At 38.3% G+C, this 23,212-nt stretch overlaps 1 non-coding gene across 1 annotated transcript; it reads right to left on the reverse strand.

Annotated features, from left to right (window-relative positions):
* Nucleotides 1–9,450: 9,450 nt before the first annotated feature.
* LOC118905545 lies at nucleotides 9,451–9,557 on the reverse strand. Its single transcript, XR_005022251.1, has one exon. It is a non-coding gene; the product is annotated as a U6 spliceosomal RNA (small nuclear RNA).
* Nucleotides 9,558–23,212: the final 13,655 nt, after the last annotated feature.

Raw genomic sequence — 23,212 nt, forward strand, 5'->3', positions numbered from 1 at the left:
TATAAATGCGTATTGCCCGTCAACACTGGCCCCAATGCTCATCTCAGTAAACTGTAGAATAGGTCTAGAAAGGAAAGAAAACATTTAAAGCTTATGTCAGCCTTACTCTGAGAATAAGGGGTCTTCTCTGTGCTTTTAACTCTTGTCTTTCAGCAGATCTAAATCAAACAAGAAATATTATAAAAGCTGAAACCGTTTTCAATGCCAGGTCCTTGCTCACACTGGTAATGTACATTTTAAGGCTTCGACAGCATATTGAGGGAAAGTCAAATGAACGTCACGAGGTCATGACTGGGTTGGATTTGGCAATTTGATCTACTAATTCCAGAAATGAAGACTAGAGATCTGTGCAGATGGAAATGAAGGCCAATTAGACATATTAACATGTAGATTCAAAAATAAGATAGCACAGCATTTTACTCTGAGTCTTTGCCAGTGGAGTTTAATAAATTAAGATGAAATGCAGTCAAGTTGAGACATCAGAAAACGAGGTTAGGCAATATTATGCAAACAGCTCAAGACTTGGTTAATGGATCCTGGCACTTTGGGAAGATGAATTCCTGAAAGCTGACCAGTGGGTTCTTTCGTGGTTTGAGTGCCTTATCCACTTTCTGACAGAAAGGACCTGCACAACGAACTGGAGAGATGACAGTACTTTTGGTTCAGGCAAATATGAAAACCAGGGATTCATACAAAGTTTTAGAGTTGCCCAAAGTTTTTAAAGTTACTAATATTTAGGAGTATTTGTTTCCCTTTATTTTTGCATAAGGTCTCCTACCATGAGGTCTGCTTGTAATGACACTGCCTAGCTGCTATGAAAGGAAAACGAAAGAGTTAAATAAAAATTATATTTTGTGGATAGAGAGAGTAGGGGATTAGAAAATAGACATACGGATCGTAATTCCTGGATTATATTTTTAAGCACCGCCCTTGTTCCTCTTAAGATTTTGTTTTCATAAAGCTTTAGGCTCTTATAGTGCAAATTGCACCTTGGTTAAGGGCAGCAAGATTTACTTAATGACTATCTGCAAATCATTTTAGAATCTTAAGGGGGGAATGTTATTAGAGTGGAGAGCAGTAAATGCTCTCTGTGCAGGGGAAAGCTTCCCCAGCTCATGGCAACAGGCTTTGATCTCATCAGCCCCCATAATGAATTTCTGCCTTGAGTTTTTTTTTTATTAATTAATTAATTTTTGTCTGTGTTGGGTCTTCATTTCTGTGCGAGGGCTTTCTCTAGTTGTGGCAAGTGGGGGCCACTCTTCATTGCGGTGCGCGGGCCTCTCACTATCGCGGCCTCTCTTGTTGCGGAGCACAGGCTCCAGACGCGCAGGCTCAGTAGTTGTGGCTCACGGGCCTAGTTGCTCCGCGGCATGTGGGATCTTCCCAGACCAGGGCTCGAACCCGTGTCCCCTGCATTAGCAGGCAGATTCTCAACCACTGAGCCACCAGGGAAGCCCCTGCCTTGAGTTTTACAGGGACTTTCTTCTAAGGAGAGCAAAGCTCAGTGCAGACATTATCTAATTCTTCCTCGTAACATTCATGTAAGTTTGGGTAGGGCAGGTGTTATTGTTACCCAACCCATTCTGCAGATGGAGAAATAAAACAGAAAGTTAAGTGACTTTCCCAAGGTCAAAGAGAAGTTGAACAAGGGCCAGGAAGATTCCATTTGGGGTTTCCCAATTGTCGGCCCAGAGCTTTCACCTGCTGACTCTGGGACCACCAGGTAGCTGTTGGGGGAACTGGCAGGTCATGCAGGGCTATGACAGGAGTGCAGTGGGTAAGGATTCTGAGTCAGAGGCCCCGAGTCTGCCCCTTTCTACACTAAATGTGAGATGTTGGACAAGTTATTGGGCTTTCTGGAATTAGTTTTTCTTCTTTAAAACAGGGTTATATTAGAAGTGTGTTCCCCACAAGTCTGCTGGATTAGATGAAATAATGCATTTTCAAGTATGGCATGTGATGAAATAGTCTAATCAAATTAATATCCTAAAGCGTAAAGTCTATAACCATGAGGTTGAAATTCATAAATACAAATTCAAAAGTTGATAAATCATTCAACTTTATTATCTAGATTCATTTCAAAATATGCAATCAAAATAGTCCACCATTATATTTACAGTAGATTTTAGATGATTTTAACACAGTAAATTTGTGTCTTTGATTCTTCCATCCATTATTTCATGATCCTCACTCAGACAGTCTCAACTGTGCTCCTAATAAAGCAAATCCTACTAGTGACTAGGGAACTGTCCTTTTCTTCCTTTCCAAGCTTTTCTCTTCACCTCTCTCTATGTCTCCCGTAGCTCCTGATGGTGCCCACGAGAAGTCATTGCCACAAAGCCCAGTCGATATGCATTGGGCATGGCCACCACTGCAGTTGGTGCTCTGGGTTCCTCGTGGAGCCTGAGGGGCACTGAGTTCTCTGGAATTTTCAAACTGCCACAGCCAAGCTGTGCCCTGCACTAGAGTGGGGGGCTCTGTCCACCTTGGCTGGGTTATACCTTTCCCCATGGCTTTCCCTCCTGTGTCCTTTTAGGATAACAGCTTCCAGAAGAATACAGCACTTGGGGTCTGGATCAGGGGAGAAAAATTGAAGGACAGTTACTGTTCTGTACTTAGAACCCCTTTTCCTCTGACCACTAAGGTTTCATTTTCTCAAACTGGATCGTAACTACCACACTTGTCTGAATCTGTCTGTCTGTCTGTCTTTTTTTTTTTTTTTTAAATAGTCTGTTTTACTGGTCAACCTTTTTTTTTTTTTTTTAAACTTTGGGTTTTGTTTATTTATTTATTTTATTTATTTATGGCTGTGTTGGGTCTTCGTTTTCTGTGCGAGGGCTTTCTCTAGTTGTGGCAAGTGGGGGCCACTCTTCATCGCGGTGCGCAGGCCTCTCATTATCGCGGCCTCTCTTGTTATGGAGCACAGGCTCCAGACGCGCAGGCTAAGTAATTGTGGCTCACGGGCCCAGCTGCTCTGTGGCATGTGGGATCTTTCCAGACCAGGGCTCAAACCTGTGTCCCCTGCATTGGCAGGCAGATTCTCAACCACTGCGCCACCAGGGAAGCCATGTCTCTCTTTTTTAAGGAAGGGTTTTCTCCTAGGAGGACCTCACAATTTCATGCAAATGATTTGTGGCAGGCAAACAATCTAGAATAATAGACATGTCTGAATAGTTGGTTGAACACAGACATCATTCTCTGTTTTCCCACAGAGATATAACTGTGAAGTAAATATATATGTAAAGTTAAAGTTAATAAATATAAACATAATTTTAAGGGTAGCTGTTTACTCGATATTTTTTATAAATCCTATGAACCCTTGGGCTTAATTGACTTTATTTAGTATATGAATGGTCTTCAAATTTATAGTAGCTAATTCTTACCCTTCAAACAAATGAGAATGAAAATAAAAGAGAAATATTCACTGACCACACATACGTAAAGTTTCAGAGATTATAGCATTTATCAGGCCAAATAATGTCCCTATTCATAGCTGAGAAGTCTGTTTTCCAATGAGTTAAACTGTCATCTTTTTCTGAGGGGGTAAATTATCCTAAATATTTTGTTCCTTTGCCTTCTTCATCCACTCCATTTGTTCTATATCTAATCTCACATCTGGAGACATAAAATTTATAGATTCTAAAATGAGATTAACTGACAATTTGTTGTTCCTGTTTTTAGAGCATGAAGAAATTTTCCCCTGGCTGGGGGGAATGGCTAATGACAGTATTCAAAACTGAACTGGTCAATTTCTGCCAGGTATTTGACATCTGAAAAATGATATCACTTTTTTTAGCTTGGAATATCTAGAGGATTTCCTACTTACTATACAGCTATTATTGTTTTGGGGGTTTTGTTAAATTGTATCTGAGACTGAACAGAGCAGAACTTTCATGGCGCTTGAACACATGATGGAACACACACCACTGCCCTCGCCCTCTACGTGGAAGCTTGGCTCAAATATAAATTCCAGAAGAACCTCTGTGTCCAAATCAGAGGTATGAAGAATTAGACTTTATATCTAGACTAGGCTTTTAAACATATCCTCATTAGAGTATTAAGATTTATGATGTTGTTTTTTTGTAACATTCTGTTTCAAGACACTAAAAGTACTGGAACAAAAGCATTGAAATTTTGTGTCCCAGGGTTTTTCGAGCACTATATTTATATGACTGGAGCAGGGGAAAAAATCTAAAAGTTTACAACTAAATCAATGCTTGTGAAATTTCCAGTTTGTTCTCCTTGGACAAATAATATTAGACTAAATATTAGAATGTTACACTGAATTGAATTTGGAGGTTTTCTTGAACCCTGAAAAATGTGTGTGTGTGTGTGTGGTGTGTGTGTAAAATCGCATACTGGTGATTACCTAAGGAAATCATTACATTGACTAAACTCCTAATTGAAGACATAATAGCTAAAGAGACCAAAGGTCTTTTATTTTATTGTTTTTTTTTGTGCTATGGGTTTTTGACTAGCAAAGCTTTATAATATGTATACACAGGAACCATAATAGAAATTTTACTGCTTAACTCATTTTGAATGATCATTAGGAAGTACTTTCCCCCCAACCATTATTTATTATGAGAGGAGAGTTTATCTCTTTGGTGATTTCAAGACTTGTATTAGTTACATGGCATATAAATAAAGGGGTTAAGAAGAAAAGCCAAAGGACTTCAGAATGACTGTAGGCTACAGGAGTAATAAGAAAGTGCTAACAATGTGACATATTTATAAAAATTGGCAAATCCCAGACTGAGGCTGGGGATGGAAAGGAGAGTTGCCTTCTTTTCGTTTGTCCCAGTGCAAAAGCAGTTAAATCAAGTTACAGCCTGACCTGCTGGGAAAGTACGGTTAGCAGTCTCACAATTATCACTGTTGTTCAGTTGTAAAAGAAAGAAGGGTTTTTTGTTGTTGCTATATTTTGTTTTGATTTGAAGAAGTGTTTCAGCAAGTTTAGGAAGAGGAAGTTAAATCCATGCCAAGGTATCTCTGATTTTTGCGGGTATTCCCTTCTGCTCTCCTCCAGAGCTGGGAATTTCCCTCCCTTTCTCCATGTGTGCTCCCACCCCCAGCTCATCAGTGGAGCAGCTTGCAGATAAGCCTTTTCCTCGTTCTGCTCCCTTTTAGGAAATCCATGCCTAAAGAGAAAGGTTTTTGATCTATTTGAATACAGTACAACAATTCAGGTAGAATTTTATCCTTCAAAGAATCTTTTTCTTCCCACCCCAGAAGACAATTCTTCATAGGCACCATAGGCAGAGAAGAACATTTTCTCACCTGATTATCTCAAAGTTAGCACATACAAAGGAATATAATTTTGTAATTTTCAGTTAGGAATTTCTAGTTCTGTAAATTTAAATTAGTTTTGTAATTTGAAAGTTTAAATGATTGCATATTAACTATTATCATTCATTATAATAGAATAAAAATATAAAGATTATAAACTAGCGCTTATAATCTATTTTTAGTATCCTCATTTACGGCACATTACTGAATAGTTATTGAACATTGGCATTTTCCATCACCTGCAATCATATTTCTTATTTAACTGTAAGATTTAAAAAATTGTTTAATAAGAAAACTGTTCTTTTTCCCATTTTCAAAGATAGGAATAATTAAAAATAATTTTAATTCTAAATAGTATTATTTAATGTCCCTCGGTTGGCTGTAGGAGAGTGCAATACTGGGCAAGGATTGTGATTGTTCATCTTAGTCCTTGTATAAAACATTCAAGTGTGTGTATTAGTTAGGTCTGTACACTGAAGTTATTAAAAAAGAATCCTGATTCTACTCTGGGGTTGAGTATGGCCCTGAGGGCCAAAGAAATGAACATATACACCTTGAATAATTTATCCTTCTCTACAGGACTGGACTGGGGAGAAGGATCAGTATTACTGATTATGTCTTTTGCCTCAGGCTCCAACATGGCTCTGGTACTGATCTTGTTTTCATTTAAAATTTTGATATTTTGTTCATCATGACATTTTTTACCTTAACTAAGATTTAAAAAAATTATTTCATTAAAACATGATTTCTCTAGATTACTGAGTTTTGGGGGCCTCCTTAAATTTTGCGCCCAAGGCAAATGCCTCACCCCGCCTTATTCTGGTCTGCGCGCAGCTTTTCTGTTTGGGCTCCGTTTTCCCCAGCCTCTAGAGTGTCGAGGTCATCTCTGATTACTTGGGTTGCTTGGTACCTGGAACAGTGCTCTCACAGAATAGATGTCTGGTAAGTGGTTAATGATATTGCTGATGAAGACTAGCTAATCGGTCAAACCTCGTCTTTTCCAGTACAACGAATCCAGCGAGGTGGGCCCCAGGCATCCTTTCGTGAGAGTAGCAGCCTCCTTCTCTACATGAGCCGTTGCAGACCCATCTCGAATGTCCCTTGAATGTGACCGGCATCTACATGACAGTAGAACACAGGGGTTGTAGAGCCAGATCAGCTCAGCTGGTCCACTCACCAGCTTCATGACTCTGGGCAAGTTACATAACTTCTGCAATCAGTTTTTTAAAATCTATATCGTGGGGACATTAATAGTACCTGACTCATGAGATTTCTGTGAGGATTAAATGAACTCATACATGCATCTTAGACTACATCCTCTAGGAAACTGCCTGAGGCAAAAGCTTCGGGATTAACTCTATTAGGAAGTGAAACCCCAGGAAAGAGGGGTGAGAGGAAAAGGAATTTAGTAAAAGGCAGGAAAATAGGGAGAGAAATCCAAGTGTGTAGTGGGCGGGCCACAGTTTACAGGTACCGTGGTCTCACAGGACCTCTCCAAGAGCTGTAGGAAAGCATCTAGAAACAGGATCTCAGCGAGAGGGACGAGCAAGCAATTTATCTGCCGGCCCCTTCCTATCTCCTGTCTTTCACTGGTCAATGTCGACCAGTGGGGTTGTAACTCCACCTCATGTCTGAATTATATTAGCTGGCCCTCCAGGCAGCTGTTAGGAAGGCAAGAATCTCCATGGGTCCCCTCCAGTCAGTGTGCTGGTGCAGTGGTCTCTCTGTGTCACTCAGAACCTACACATGGTGGCTCTTTCATCTTTAGTGGCCACTCTGGCTATCGCTTTATAGCCACCGGGACAATAAGAGCCATATTTTTGGAATCTGGATTCTTCCCAATGTTCCCAACCCTGGAAACTAGCTGCTGCTCCCTCAGCAAACTAATTTTTTGTATGTTTGAGGCAAGCCCTTGTTTTTTGCATGGACTGGTCCCTCTGCCTCATAAGTGGTTCTTGCGGTCTTCAAATACCAGGATTCTTTCGGTCATTTAGAGCTCAACTCAAATGTTACCTACACAGAAAGGCCTTCAGTTGACCAGCACAACTTTCCTCAATCTCAGATGAAGAGATACATGGATGCCCTTCTTCTTTTAGACTTTTATTTCTATTTGTAAAACAGGATGTACTTTTGCCCTACAGATGAAGGACATTTTACGTCATAAAAGGAAAGGGCGTGAATCTGGGCCGTCAGCTTGCTCTCACACCCTGTAGCTTGGCAGTTCACACAGCCAAACCACAAATGGAACTAATGTCTCATTATTGGCTTCCCATCACATCTGACCTAATATGAATCAGTCCCCTTTCCCTATCAATATCACAATTGGCTTGTTCAGGATGTGAAAAGATGTCATTTCTCTTCCTGTTTCTTTTTCATTCTTTTTAGAGCAATTAATTTTGACTTTGAACTCTTGGCTTGTAGTAAATTTAAGGCTGGCAATGGAAATTTGGAAAGAAAAGTCAGTGAAACACAAATATAAAAGATACTTTTTTACCTTGTTTCCTTCCCTTCCATCTCTTTGCTTCCCCCTCCCCATGGAACATGTGTCTGATACACCCCCTGCTACCACATCCTAGTTCTTTATTCCAGATACTTGTGTCACTCATGGTTTCTTACCATCTTTGGTCCACACAATGCTAAATTCTCAAGTCTTGAGAATTCATCTTGTAGCAAAGATAATGCATCATTAAAAAATTAGGATAAAGTGTTCTAACATTTCCCCTCTAATTATAGTTTAATTTAGGGTCCTTCAAGGAAAAACAGTTAATTGACCAGTTACTCTCCCTATTTCAAAATTAACAGGAGTCATTCCAGCCTCTGCTTTCTTGTTTATCCCACTGCCAAGTAACTTCTATATAAAAGATAATAGTCAGAACTGGCATCTTTATCTAACAAATCCAGAATTAAACAATCTCATCAGCAATTGAAACTCTCTGCTTCCATGCAGACAACCATCTGTTTGTTGAATGCTCATTTCTGTGACATCTTTTTTATTTTTTTTTTAAATTAAAGAACATAGTACTTTATTTCCCCTCAAAATACCATGTTTACTCTCTAGGATATTATTCCTCCCTCTTTATTTCATTTAGATATAATACAAGACAATGTATCGAGATAGATGTTATTTGCTTACAGTTAAAGGTACTTGACTATTAATAGTTGGTAAGCTGACAAAGGTGCAGGTGATGTGAGATTTTTAATCGATTTGATTGCTGGTAGACTTGGGATAGGACTGGGAAACCCACTGGTTAAAAAAAATCAGCTGCAATTACAGTGACAGAGCGTTGAAGATTCTTTGTTTGCAGAACATCAACATTTCAGTATTATTTACCCAAATTGTACTTTCAATAACGTTTAGCAGCCTCTTTAATACAGAAACAGGAATAGATCATCATGGCAGTATACAGTGTAGGAAACGAAATGTTTTCATGATAACTGTCCTTTAAGAGCCAAAAGCATTTATCAAGAGTTTTTAAGTAAAAAAAAAAAAAAAAGATTAACAATTTTTTTTTTGGTAGTAGAAGGCACTAGGAAATATCTTCAAATAACTAGATAGAGGGGAGATTAAAATCATTAAGTAATATTTGACTGAAATGTTTGGTATTTACTTTAAAAGCTTATATGTTTGCATAAATATGGGGTAAATGCTCAAGAGCCACTTTAAAAACACATATCTAGATTCAGTGTTCTACATGCCTTTTTTTGGGATAACTGAATTCATATTGCTAAATTTTTTCATGTCTTAGTTTATCATGAATAAATTTATTAGTAGTTTTACTTTTCCATACATTTCTTGAAATTTTATTTTAGAAGATGGTATGTATTATAGGATCTTAGTAAACTATAATGTTAATTGTAAATCTGACTATGTCTTGAGAACATTATTTCCTTTAAAACATGTGAGCTGAGAGCTTGATGTAACTCGCTTTGCTTAGCATTTTGATACAGAAGTATAAATGTAGCCCACAGAATGTCTGCATCTGTGGCTAAATGTTAGATACAGAGTATGTGAGAGGTGCAGAGTAGAAAAGAAAACATTCTTTTCAAATTTTTTTTTTAAAATAGCACTAGTTAATTTGTCTACTAATAATGAAAGGAAGGGTTGTAATCTAGAATATCATTGGCCTTCTTCCTCACGTATGAACAGGCTAGTCCCAGATTAAAAATATGGAACTCTTCACAAATTTGCGTGTCATCCTTGTGCAGGGGCCATGCTAATCTTCTCTGTATTGTTCCAATTTTTGTATATGTGCTGTCGAAGCAAGCACTCTGTGACATCTTTACCACGGTCACCCAGGATCTGGTTGGAACCCACCAGTGATGGGAATGTACAACCATATGAGACAAGTCTTTTCATTTCAGAGAAGCTGTAATCCTTAGGAAGGTCTTTTTTGTATATTGAGCTGCAATCTGTCTCCTTGTGATATTGGCCCACTGATTCTTGTTCACCCTACAAAGCAGTGTTTCACAAAGTGTGCTCTGTAGACCACCTGCATCAGAGTCACCTGTGGTTCTTGTGGAAATGTAGTTTCTTGATTCTCCTCCACCCAGGGCCATTTGAATGGCAGCTGGTGGCTATGGAGCTCTGATCCCTGCTTTCATATGCTTTCATAAGCTCCCCCTGCACACATAAGTTTAAAGATCAGTGCTCTGAAGCTGAAGAAAATAGCAAGGTCAGTGTCTTTTATGCACCTAGCTTTTCAGATAGTTGGAAAGAGGTATTATTATCTCTGTTTCTCCATGTCATCTGTTCTCCAGACCAAGCCTCCGAGTTTTTTCAATTATCTCTCATATGAAATGGTTCCAAGTCTCATTCTCTTTGAAGTGTGCTTCATTTTAATGGAGTTTGTCCTAAAATGTGATGCTCAAAACTGAATGTAATGCTCCAGGTGTGCCCTGCAGTGGTGGGAGGTAGGGCTTCTCTTAGCACAGAAACTGTATTCTTGTAAGAGAAAACATTAATGAAATTAAATACATTTATTTGGTTCAAGAAGATCAGTTAGCCTTTGAAATTTTGATCTAGAAAGAAATAGCTTAAATATAGCTGGATTTTCAAAGAGAAGAATATTCTTACGATAGCTTGAGCACTATGTATGGTAAAAGCTCATTACTCTGGACTGCCAATTTGGAATTTTTGGTAGTTGACACGGGGTTAAGATAAAGATGTCTTCGACCTATTTATGTTAAGTGGATTCAGTAAGCAAAAAATAGTATAAAAGATTGCAAGGATATAATTAACCTACTTGAGAGAACACATTTTTCAAGCATGTAGTCTGATATCATCTATTTAAATATTCTTTATATATTACTAAAGTAACTTTTCTTATTTATGAAAGCAAGTCTGTAAAAGTATCTACTTGCCAATGCTCTTTTTGGTCTAAGAGAATCTCATCGTATAGATATGAAAGAACAAAATTACATTTATTTGAAGAATATAATTCACAGTTTTCATTAGTTTAGACTGGTCTCCTCCCCCACTTGTTTGAGTTGAATAAAAGTTGACTGCTTGGTAGACCAGCTAAGGGTTGATCATTTTCTTGATATAACTGAAGATGTTTACATCTTTGTCCTTCATGTTGTAACTTGGTAGTTATTTCTAAATAACCTGGTAGAGCAGGTACTTCTGAAAATAAAACAAATGCAAGACAATTTGTAAATCTTTCCCACAAAGTCATTTAATATTTAATGACAGTAGACCCTGGTTTTTCTGCTCCCTCTCTTACGAATTCTTAGTCTCCTTCCCATGGTTCCTCTTCCTCCTACCACTCTCTGAACTGGCGCTTGAGCTTTCTCTGACTAGCTCTCTTTCTCTTGGCGCATTCATTCATCCTCATGGCTTTTTCTGTGATTACCCTCTGCCAGTGACTTCCTGATCCCTATCTCTAGCTCCATCTTCTGGGCCAGTTGCTGCCATTTGATTTCAAAAACAAAATAAATGTTTATCAAGCATCTACTCTGTGGTCCTTTCCTAATAGTTATTTTATTTTCATAAAAATATTGTGGGGCTTCCCTGGTGGCGCAGTGGTTGAGAGTCTGCCTGCCGATGCCGGAGACACGGGTTCGTGCCCTGGTCTGGGAAGATCCCACTTGCCGCAGAGCAACTGGGCCCGTGAGCCGCAATTACTGAGCCTGCGCGTCTGGAGCCTGTGCTCCACAACAAGAGAGGCCGCGATAGTGAGAGGCCCGCGCACCGCGATGAAGAGTGGCCCCCACTTGCCACAACTAGAGAAAGCCCTCGCACAGAAACGAAGACCCAACACAGCCATAAATAAATAAAAATAAAAAAAAAATATTGTGAGGTAGGTTTGATTACTCCTGTTCAAATATAGGGATACTGAGGCTTAGAAAGTTATGTTCAACATTACTTTAAACTCAACATTAGTTTGTGAGGATCGTTTGGTTATTGTCTGTCACCATGATGTCTTCATGATGTTTGGAGACTGTCTACTTTTTGCTCAACAATAGTTTGTATAGAGTAAGCACGAAAGAAACATTTGAGAATGAGTGAGTGAATGGTCAGATAAGCATTTTACAACTAGTTTGATCTGAGGAGTTCCAAAGCAGCAGGGAGACTAGGAGGCAATTGCAATAGCCCAGATAAGAGATGATATAGTTTGGTGGGGTGGTGGGGTGCATGGTGATGGGGACACGGAGGGCCATGCTCCTAGTTTACAGAAGAGAGGGCACTGCCTTCCGTGTAGAAAGCGCCTTGCAAAGATCTTTAGGCTCTCACACTCACAGGATCTGAAGATTGACTGGACTCCCAATATTCTGGCTGGGTGCCCAGGTACATGATGTTGCCACTGACTCAGTCTGGGAATATGGGAGAAAAATCCTCAGGTCTTTGAGCATTGTATTCTTCAAACACCATTCTCCTCATGTTATTATCGAGAATCCATAATGACCTTCTACTGCATCCTTGGAACAGATACTGATTTCTTATTTTAGTACCCAAATAATTTATTCTGGTATTCAATAATTTTTTACCTTCTCCTTCCCTGATCCCAATTGGACTATAATCCCCTTAAGGGCTGGGAGAATATCACATAGTTTTTGTTGTTGTTGCTGTTACTGTTACAGTACATTTCCTAGCATAGTGCTTAGCAGTATGTGTGTGATACTAATTTGCTTAAAGGATTTGAAAAATGATGCCTTTGAAAGTCATGATTATAAGTATGGGGTAATTTAGAAAAACAATAATGTCACTCGTCTATGTAACAATTCCTAATTACAGCAAAAACTTATATAGTATATTTTATATGATAGACATGAATTCTAAGTGCTTTCGTTCTGTTGCCTCATTTAATCCTTATAACAACCCTGTAAGATAGATACCAGTATTATCCTCATTTTATAGGTGAGGACACTGTGAAGATTAGAATATTGCTTAGGGTTGCACAGCTAGTAAATGTAGAGTTTTGATTTGAACCCAGGCAAGTCTGGCTTAAATGTATTCTTAACTACCATGTACACAGCACCTTAGAGATAACTCAGGATCCATTGATTAACATAGTTATAAGATAAGTAGTTATCCCATTTTTCAAAGATGAACACATGATTAAATACTAAAGAAAGGTGACCAAAATCTATAATACTCTTGTGCAAACATATGTCCTCTATTTCTTCCATCATCTAATATGCTCATGCTTAGCATTGTTAAAAATAATAAAGATTTGAGTAGTACTTTTGCATCTATAACTCATTTGATTCTTACAACAAATCATATAGTGGGTTGTAAACATTACTATCCTCCATTTTTAAGAGGAAGATGACACAGCCAATGCTGGAAGAGTAGAGATGAAGATCAGGGCTCCTATTCCTAGTCCAGTATTTCCATAGCACTAGTGATTGGGTGTCTGACCCAAAGTCTTTCAACAAGAGCATACACCTTAGGGAACAAGCTATAGAATCCAGTGTTATCATGCATATAACAAATATTGAATTTCCGGTTGTTGAGATTTCCTAGGTCAGATGTATAAGTGTAAACCATTGAAATTCTATAAGAATACTTGCTAAAACGTCTCAAAGTAATCCTATACTGTGTTTTGAATTTCTGAAACAATTAACTGTTTATATCCTGATCTCCAGGAGCGATCTTTCTTTAACAGTTAGAGGAAAGTTTTGTAACTTAGTAACCATAACTTTTAAAATTAATTAATTAATTAATTAATTTTTGGTTGCGTTGGGTCTTCGTTGCTGCGCGCAGGCTTTCTCTAGTTGCGGCGAGCAGGGGCTACTCTTTGTTGCGGTGCACGGGCTTCTCATTGCTGTGGGGCTTCTGTTGTTGCAGAGCACGGGTTCTAGACACGTGGGCTCAGTAGTTGTGGCTCACGGGCTCTAGAGTGCAGGCTCAATAGTTGTGGTGCACGGGCTTAGTTGCTCCGCAGCATGTGGGATCTTCCTGGACCAGGGTTTGAACCCATGTCCCCTGCATTGGGAGGCGGATTCTTAACCACTGTGCCACCAGGGAAGGCCAACCATAACTTTTTACCACCTTGTTGAATTGCTGTTATTATTGCTATCAATTTTTGTGATTTGGTGACTTGAATTTAAATAATTAATTCACCACTAATCAGTCTCGGCTCATCAATTCACCAAAATAAGGGAAAATAATAATAAGTATCTATCACTTAACGTTGTTCTCAGGATTGACTATATTAATTTGTGAAACGCTTAGAATGGCTCCTGGTCCATAGCAATATTCAGTAAATGTAAACTATTACTATTATCATTGTTATTATTAACATAAATGCTAATAGCCCTTAACAATGATCTTCTCTGGACAGTATTGCATTTTAGATAGTGGCACCAAGGAGAAAAAGGTTATCTGTGTAGCCAGCTATCTCTGAGAATTCATTTGGAATCTTTCATCCCTTATTTTCTCTTAAATCTTTGTTAACCCCATTTATATTATTACAGTCCCCTGTTAGAGCTGATAATGTCCCTGATTTTACTCTCTGTTATATAAACGTAGAATTTTTTTCCCCCAAGTGTATGTTTTGGGTGACATCTGGAACCTAAGTACCATAAGTTCAAATGTAGAGCAAATAAGGATCTAGTTGTAGTTTAAAAAGCATGTTATTGCTCCTGACTACCAGTTAACAATTTATTAATTAGAGAAGATAAAAATTTTAGTTGTCTTTATCAAGTGTACCTTACAGGATTCATGCCTCTGTGTTAACCTCACTTTGTGGTGATAGCTTCAACTACTTTTCCATTTGTTATGTTACTTGACATTAATATTATTTAACAAATCAAGAAATAGAATATTCAAAACAAAGAAGTCTACAAGAAAAAGATTTTGACTCATGAAAGGGGTACCCCTAACTTTCCTTGCTGGGTAGAATGAATCATTACTGGGTAATGAACTCAGGACAAAGTTTTTCAAACAAAATGTAATATTTTCATTTTCCTTTTTCTTTGAATTTCACTCTTATGGATTTGTGGTTATAATGAAACATCCCTCATATTTAATTCAGAGCTGTCTTCTGCGACTGGAGCCATTTCTATGACAAAGCTACAGACTTCAAAGATGCCTGGCTGTGTACACTGGGAAGTTGGTGTGAATAACTGAGCCAATGGACTGTGGTGTTCTCTAAGACCAGTGGAGCAATAGTCAAGATTCCTCCCAATCCTTGGGAATTTCTTTCCTTCCCACTTCCTGCCCTTGTCTCCTTCCTCCATTTTTACCTCCCTTGTCTATTTCCTTTTCCTTTGATATTGTCAATTTCTTTACTCTCTTCTTCTTGGCTTTCTATCATCTCTCCATTTTTCCCTTCCCTTCACCCTTCCATCCTGTCTTCTTCTCTCCATTATCTATTTCCATGTAGGCAATTCTGTGGCAGTTTGTAAATCCAAAAGGCAAACTGCTACTTAAAAGACTAAGGGACTAAGGCTAAAACATTTGTTCAGGTAATCTTTCTGTCCTTGCTTGCTTGTCCTATTTCCATAAGGAGTCAGTTACAGCATAGCTTTTAGCTGTTGGTTTACTCTTACATTTACAATCCTGTTCCTGGCCCTACCCATTTATACTCTGCATCTTTATGTGATCTCACTCTTTTTTACTAGTAAACTGCTGAGTTCTGCTCTGTATCACCTTCTGTGTCATGCATCAACCTAGCTGTCCTATGGTGAGCCCTTCACTGGGCCTGCCCAACCTACTTCAAGGTGGGCACAGCCATCTCCCAAGCTCACTCCTTCCCTGATCTTTGCTAAGGAAGCCTTATTCATTCATTCAACAAGTATTTACTGAGCCCTATACATAATAATAAAGTTAAGAGCAACAGGCCTTTGCTCTTTTTACCGATTGAGTGTTTTTTTTTGTTTGTTTTTTTTTAGTTTCCCACTATAAATTCTGTTGAATCTAAGAAAGCAAATATTGTTATACATTTCAACTGGCCTCCTACAAATAATACTGAATAATTGATTTCTGCACAAAATTTAACCCAACAGACATTTTCAAGTATAATCCATGTGGCACCAAACACTTACTCATCTCGTTTATTGGCTCTAAATATGATGTCCTTATAAAGTTAAAGAAACAAACAAAATTCCTGAAAGATTGACAGAGTTCTTCATTTTTGGTTCAGACATTTTGGTTTTGCTTAGAGCCTAAGCCTTAGATAGATGCAATAAGAATTCAGTAATATGTACACTTCCCCCAATTATTATTTGGTGGTTGTGTGTGTTTATCAAAATGTGGAAAAACTACATGAAAGATATTAAGTCCACAAGGAATCTGCCTTATCTCAAAATGCACACATTTGCAGAAAAATAAGTTTTCCAAAGCTGTGTGTGTTGAAGTAATGGAAGAGAAATCACCCTGGCTGTAGTAAAATGAGCATTTTGGAATATGCAACCCAAATGAAAAAATAGTAGACTTCTTTGAGTCTGGTGTCATTTGTACCTCAATGCAAAAACACCACATTGCTTAGGACATTAAACAGGGAAGTTATATGAAAAGGCTGAAAATAAGCAGTCTTCTAATTTCTCACTAAACCATCCTGGTTTATGCCTAAGATGAAGATGCAGTATCTTCTCTTAAGGAACCTCTTGACGGTAAAGACTTAATACGAACAGAGTCTCTATGACATGCATTATTTCATCTATTCCCTTTTCGTTTTGATGTAGATATTAGTGTTTCCATTGCACTGGTGAGAGCTCCAAAAGGGTAGATTTGTTGTTCAAGGTCACCGCGGCAGAGATGCTGTTCATACCTAGCTTTGTTTGACTCCCAAATCCATGCTTTTTCCCACTATACATTACTTTTTTTTCTCCTGTTTGTGTTTAAGTTGAAGGAATAAAGTCACCCTGTCATCCATAGTTGCTGCAAAGTGTTGCTCACTGGCAGGGACTGAGGACAGCCTTACAACCTCCCCTCTTGAGGAGTTCCTAAAACCCTACTGTAGTCCAAAGAACAAAAGGCACAGGATTAGGAATAGAAAGCCTCCCCAGGCACAGGAATGATGGAAGGGGATATCAGAGACCCATTTACAACACTGTTGTAAAAGAGGTGCAGTGGAAAGCTGGTAGAAAAGTCCCATCAGGAAGGTTAAGAAAAGAGGCAGATGAAGAACTGATGGGGCTGGAGGGCGGGTGGGTAGAATAAAGAAAGAGAATGTGGCTCAAAGGTGAAGAGAGGAAATGGTTAGAGAAGGGAGAATGAATGAAGATTATCAGGAAGACACAAGTAGGGCTTTGTGGTGAGAGGAGAGGGTGGAGGGCAAGGCAGAGATGAGAGGGGGAAGAAAATTTGCCTAGAGAACAAAGAAAAGAATAAGCACAGTTTTATCTCCATTAGAAAAAATGGAAATTTGTCTTCGGTGACAGGTTGTTCCAACCCATTGTGTTGTGCTCAGATATTGAATTATCTCAACTGTTTGCCATTAGAAAAGTGTAGATTCCCGGGGCCACTTTATAGCCAATGCTTAATAACGTGCCTAAGCTTGTGGTATATACTGTATGCAGTGAGGAGATGAAAATAGCATGTGATGGTAGCCACCTAATTTCTCATCAGTTAGCCAGAATCTTTCTTATTAAAAAGAGTATGCAGAGATGAAAAATAATAATTTTACAAAGCAGAAAATAACTCATCTCTTGGGGCCAATTATATGTGATTCATAGATTTCTTAGAGGTGAATTATAGCTTAAAATATAACATGTAGATTCTTCACCAGGTTTTAACAGTCCTGTTTAAGTTTGTTGGAAACTTTGGTAAACTTCCTTAGATATCCAAAGGTCATACTAGGTTCACAGCCCATTTTACGGAGGTTTGCAAATCTTTCAGCAATGATGAATTGGATTTCAGTTGAATTGCATGCAAACTTGGGCCAAGTTTTAAGGGAACACTGTTTAGTTCTTTCAGGTAGAAGCCAGGTGAAACTCAAAGGGTCCAAAGTGGGTTTTGCTTTGAGTTTCTTTGGGGTTCTGCTTGAACTTGACACTCAAAGTGAAACTCAGGAGATCTGAACCTCTTGCAAACTCAGGCTCAAAGGGAGGTTTTTGGAAGCAAACTTGCATGTTGAAAATGCTGAGTTAACAGTGCTAATTGGTGCTTTAGTTTGCTTTGCCCAACCCTCTGAATAGAGTTTCATCTGGAAAAAAAAAATTCTCTTAGCAGGTCTAGAGTTTAGTAAAGATCTGCAAGAGGACTTTGGTCTTGCTGACAGATTATATGCAACAAGGAGAATGCACAAATTGCCATAATGCTAGATTAAAAAGAACAGTCGACTGGATCAGACAAGTCCTAATATCACATTCCTGAATTGGGACTAAAAGCATTTGGGAGCAATTCAGTTTATCTGGGCAATTCAAGTGAAATCTGAGTGTATTACAAGCATTACCTAAATAGTTGCTACACTATAGATTTGACCACAGTGACATGAAAATATCCTCTTACTTATGAGAATGAATAACCGGAAAGAAAATCCTGCTCACCGCCCCCCACCCCAATTAAACAGATCCACAAAGAGCAATCTATGACAGTTCTTTAATATAAAGTCACAATAAGCCTATAGGTGAGCCAATCACCAAGACATTTTATAAGATATGCTTCTGATCTGATAAGGGATTGGTGCTAGAGCAGAGGGGATTTAATTTAGTTTTGGCAAATATATCTGAATATTAAACTTAACAGAAAAGAGGGGGGTTTTTTTGAGAAAGGAAACAAGTTGGCAGAATTTTGGCATATCAACAAAAGGAAATCACACAAAGAAAAGGATTAGTCAAAATAAAGATCAAATGAAGATCAAAAATAAATTGGCTTCCATCCAGGAAACATTTGCTGCATTTTACAAACAGGTCTTTCCTTCCCAAGTGTGAAGAACAGAGGAACCACCTGATCTTCCCCTAAAGGTCATCAAACATACCACATGCCGGGGAGAAATGCTCCCGAGCCCCTGAGAAAGCCCAGCATAGGTGGTGCATTGAAAGTCACACCTCATAGTCATAAAACTATAACAACATGGAGGGAATGAACGGTGGTAAGCAGATTCTAAGCAAGTGATGTACCAGCTATTCAGACTTCAGAAATACATAGTAGATGCTTTAACAAATTGAATAAACAATATCTATCTTATCTGTCTGTCTGTCTGTCTCTCTCTCTCTGTTTATCATCTTTCTATAAAGTAGACATTCTGGAAGATATTGTACTTTTTCAGGCTTCAAAGGATCCTGTTTGATGCATCATTATAACCAACACCACATAATCTGTGGGGCTCAGTACAAAATGAAAATGCAGAAAACTTGTTCAAAATTCAGGAAGAAATGCTGTTAAAGGTATTATATATAAGGCTCTTTCATTCTTCTGGGGTCTCTATCTCCACTTACTGTGTTTTTAAATTTCCTACTTAACGTCATTTTAAGTAAAGAAAAGTTAAAAATTGAAATTATTAGCATGAATCTTTTATTTTTATTTAAAAAACTTTTTTTTGGCTGCGTTGAGTCTTCGTTGCTGCGCGGGCTTTCTCGAGTTGTGGCGAGCGGGAGCTACTCTTCATTGCGGTGCGCGGGCTTCTCATTGTGGTGGCTTCTCTTGTTGTGGAGCACGGGTTCTAGGGTGCATGGGCTTCAGTAGTTGTGGCTCAAGGGCTCTAGAGCGCAGGTTCAGTAGTTGTGGAGCATGGGCTTAGTTGCTCCGTGGTATGTGGGATCTTCCCAGACCAGGGCTCGATCCTGTGTCCCCTGCATTGGCAGGTGGATTCTTAATCACTGCGCCACCAGAGAAGTCCTAGTAGCATGAATCTTACTGCTCGTCTTCATTTTGTTCATGGTCAATCTTAAATGCAAATTTAAGAGCGTTGACTGTGTATGCATAACTACTGAAATTGCATAGTTCGTATTTTGTAGTTCATCTGTATGCTTTTCATTCTTACCAGAACAGTGGAAATGTTTCACAGAATTAACTCAGCTGTTTTTATTTCACATCTTGATATGCACACATTCTACCAGCACTCTCTACCTTCAGTTTACTGATGAGTAAGGGGCTTAAAAAAAAACAACTGGAAGATTTACAGATGACTTACTGGAGAAGGTGACATCCAAAGATAGTAGGAGTAAACTATAGATGTGAGAGTTTCAGGATAATATCATTCTGGTAAAGAGGCAGGATTACTGTATGAGATTAAATAAGCTTTAGCACATTTGATGATTTTATTTTTGTCTTATATTTTCTTGTTCTTGAGTCTTTTGGATTCTCTGTAATCAAATGACACATTTTGTAAATGAGGTGTTCATATTCATCCTGGAAATTTGATCACCCTCAGCAAACTTCAGAGTCATTTAGAAACTTCCATCATTTGGTCACAGATTATAAACTGAATCTTGACTAAACTATTCAGACAAACATTCAAGATGTGTTGGCAGTTCGAATACTTTTTCTAGAACCATGCCTAAAAAGAAATTCTACAAAGAACACTAAATCCTAGACTCCACAAAGGAGCTAAAAAGTGGAAGGATTCTGGAAATTGAAACATTATTTCAATCTGATAGGTGACCTTTGGTGAAATCAATTCTTAGGTCTTTGCAATAATATAATCATTCTACTTGTGTAAGAAACTAACTGAGGCTACCATTTTAGGAAACCATTAGCTTTGGTGTTTATTGCACTTATTAGTTTTTTAGATGAAGAAATACAAATAAGATTTTATTTTTTTAATACAATAACCTATTAAATTTTATTTATTTATTTATTTATTTATTTTGGCTGCTTTGGGTCTTCGTTGCTGCACGTGGGCTTTTTCTCTAGTTGCGGCTAGTGGGAGCTACTCTTTGTTGTGGTGTGCGGGCTTCTCATTGCGGTGGCTTCTCTTGTGGTGGAGCACAGGCTCTAGGCATGCAGGCTTCAGTAGTTGTGGCATGCAGGCTCAGTAGTTGTGGCACACGGGCTTAGTTTCTCCGCATCATGCGGGATCTTCCCGGACCAGAGCTTGAACCCATGTCCCCTGCATTGGCAGGCGGATTCTTAACCACTGCACCACCAGGGAAGTCCCAAATAAGATTTTAATATTCCCTTAAAAAGTGTTATATACGAATTTCTGAGTTTGAAATACATTTACCCTTCAAGTTGTTTCACTATATTGCAGATAAACATACTCAGAACCTAAATTACTTACACACACATGCACTCATCTTACTGGTATATGCAAGTAAATAGATATATCTACTTAAGGAACTATTATACAAGGATGGATAGGTTAGATGAATGTGAAAAGGAAGGGAAAAACATTCTCAGGGCACATACAACAGTATCTCTTTAATTTTGAAGCCTCAGATATCTGGGCCATGCAGGTAGCTGATAAACTGGCCCAACTTGAAGTGATGAAGCTTGGAGCTAACCCTTGGAGAAAAAGTCTGCACAGAATCTGAAGAACTTATGGCCTATACATTTTTATTGAAGGTGTAAGTCCAAGAGCTAGAGTAGAAAACACAGTTTTGCTTAACCACACCGTTAGAGTTGAATAGATCATCTTTAAAAATCAAAATGAAAAAGAAAAGAGGAAAATGGAGGCTGGACAGCCAGTTATGTGAGAGCATGTTTATAATGAGGGCATAGGTCCAGTCACCACTATGCACTCCATGGCCACATATATTCCCCTAAATCATAACCTCAGAGCTATGCTTCATTAGTCATATGGGGAATCAGAAGAAAATGTGGGTTAGTTTGTGCAGATGAAACACTACTCCAGGAAGAAACAGCCCAAAGTGTGTGCTCTGGAGACCATGGTTCAGAAACATTTTACACAAGGGAGAAACGTAAACATCAAATGCCATATACTTTTGAATTGTTTTAATAGTAAAGATAGCTTTCCACTCTCATTCAATTTCCCTTGTGACCAAGCATCTGGTCCCCAGCTACATACAGCAATGACCACAAACCCTGTATTTAGTAGGTCTATACTTACTTGTTAAACAGAAATAAATTGTCCATTTAAATTTTTATTTATTATGACCTAGAACTTACCTCAATTATCTGTCTTACTTTTACCTTACAAGTCTGATGAGGAAAGAAGAGTATAATATTGACAGACATTTTTGGACTTGACTTCTGGGAATATTTATTTTGTGATCCTCTTTTTTGCATGTGTGTAAGTTTCTTTGCGGAAAGGACGGCCTTAAGAAGCAAGTGGTCTGCTTTAGTGGTCTGTTTCTGTAGTCTTGCCAGGCAGTGTCTATTCATTTCTTCATAGCCAGACCTAAATGCCATTGATAATGGCACAGGCATATGTGACAGAGCAAGAAAAATGTCAATCAGATTAATCTGAATCAGTAAGTCCAAGCCTGCTTTTATTCCTGGAGTTTTCACTAATGTGTTTTTATAAATTTTAGAAAGTAGCAAAAATTGAGCAAATAAATGCTTAGTATTATCATGAAAATAGTTTGACCTTGTGGACCCTCAAAAGGATCCTGTGGTCCCCAGATAATACTTTGAGAATCATTTCTTTGACAGTGATTATCTCCTTAGTTGATTAATAGCATTATGGGTAGCATACTATGCACTTCATCTTTACCTTGCTTGTTTTTCACTTAACAATGTGTTCTAAAGATCTATCACCAAAGATGTATCCACATCAATGCAAGGAAAGCTTCTTAACTTGCTTTTGTAACAGCCTACTATTCCATTGTCTGGATTTACCATAATTTATTTTAGTAGTTCTCCTTTGATAGACACTTGGGTTCCCTTTGCCCCATTTAAAATTTTTCCTATAATAAACAATAACAATGAATTACCTCATAAATAACAGCGTTTTATGTACAAGCAGGTATAATTGTAGGGGAAAATTGTAGAAATGGCATGCAAATTGCAGTTTGTCAAGTCTGGCCACACTGCCCTTCATGGAGTTTGCTCCGCTTTGCATGCCTGCCCAAGGTACATGAACAGACTTTCTTCCAAAAGTTATTGCTGGGAGCTTTGCTAATCTGGTAGGTGAGCAGTATTATCCTAGAGTAGTTTAAATGTGCATTTCTCTTGTTATGAGTAAGGTTGAACATCTCTTCATATTTGAGGACCCTTTGTATTTCCTTTTCTGTGAACTGTAGTTTTTCTTTTAGATTGTTGATCTTTTTCTTCTCAATTTCTAGGGGTTTTTAGAGGATTAGAGAAAGTACATAGGGGCCTTTAAAGTATTGTTCCTGCTGTGAATTACAAATGCTTTAATCTCAATTTGTCATTTGATTTTAGATTTGCTCCTGGTGTCTTTTGCCATGTAGAACTTTTCCACTTTTATGTAGTCTGCTTTATCAACCTTTTTCTTATCCTGGTTTTTGCATTTTGAGACTTGGTTTAGAAAGGCTTTTTCTATCCCATAGTTGTAAAGGAATGCACTGAAATTTTCTTCTTGTACTATTACCTTCTTATACCATGGTTTACATTTAATCATTGGCACATTTGTAGAGTACCTTTGTGTACAGTGTAAAAGATTAATCC

This window comes from Balaenoptera musculus, chromosome 12 (assembly GCF_009873245.2).
Source record: "Balaenoptera musculus isolate JJ_BM4_2016_0621 chromosome 12, mBalMus1.pri.v3, whole genome shotgun sequence".
NCBI classification, from domain to species: Eukaryota; Metazoa; Chordata; class Mammalia; order Artiodactyla; family Balaenopteridae; genus Balaenoptera; species Balaenoptera musculus.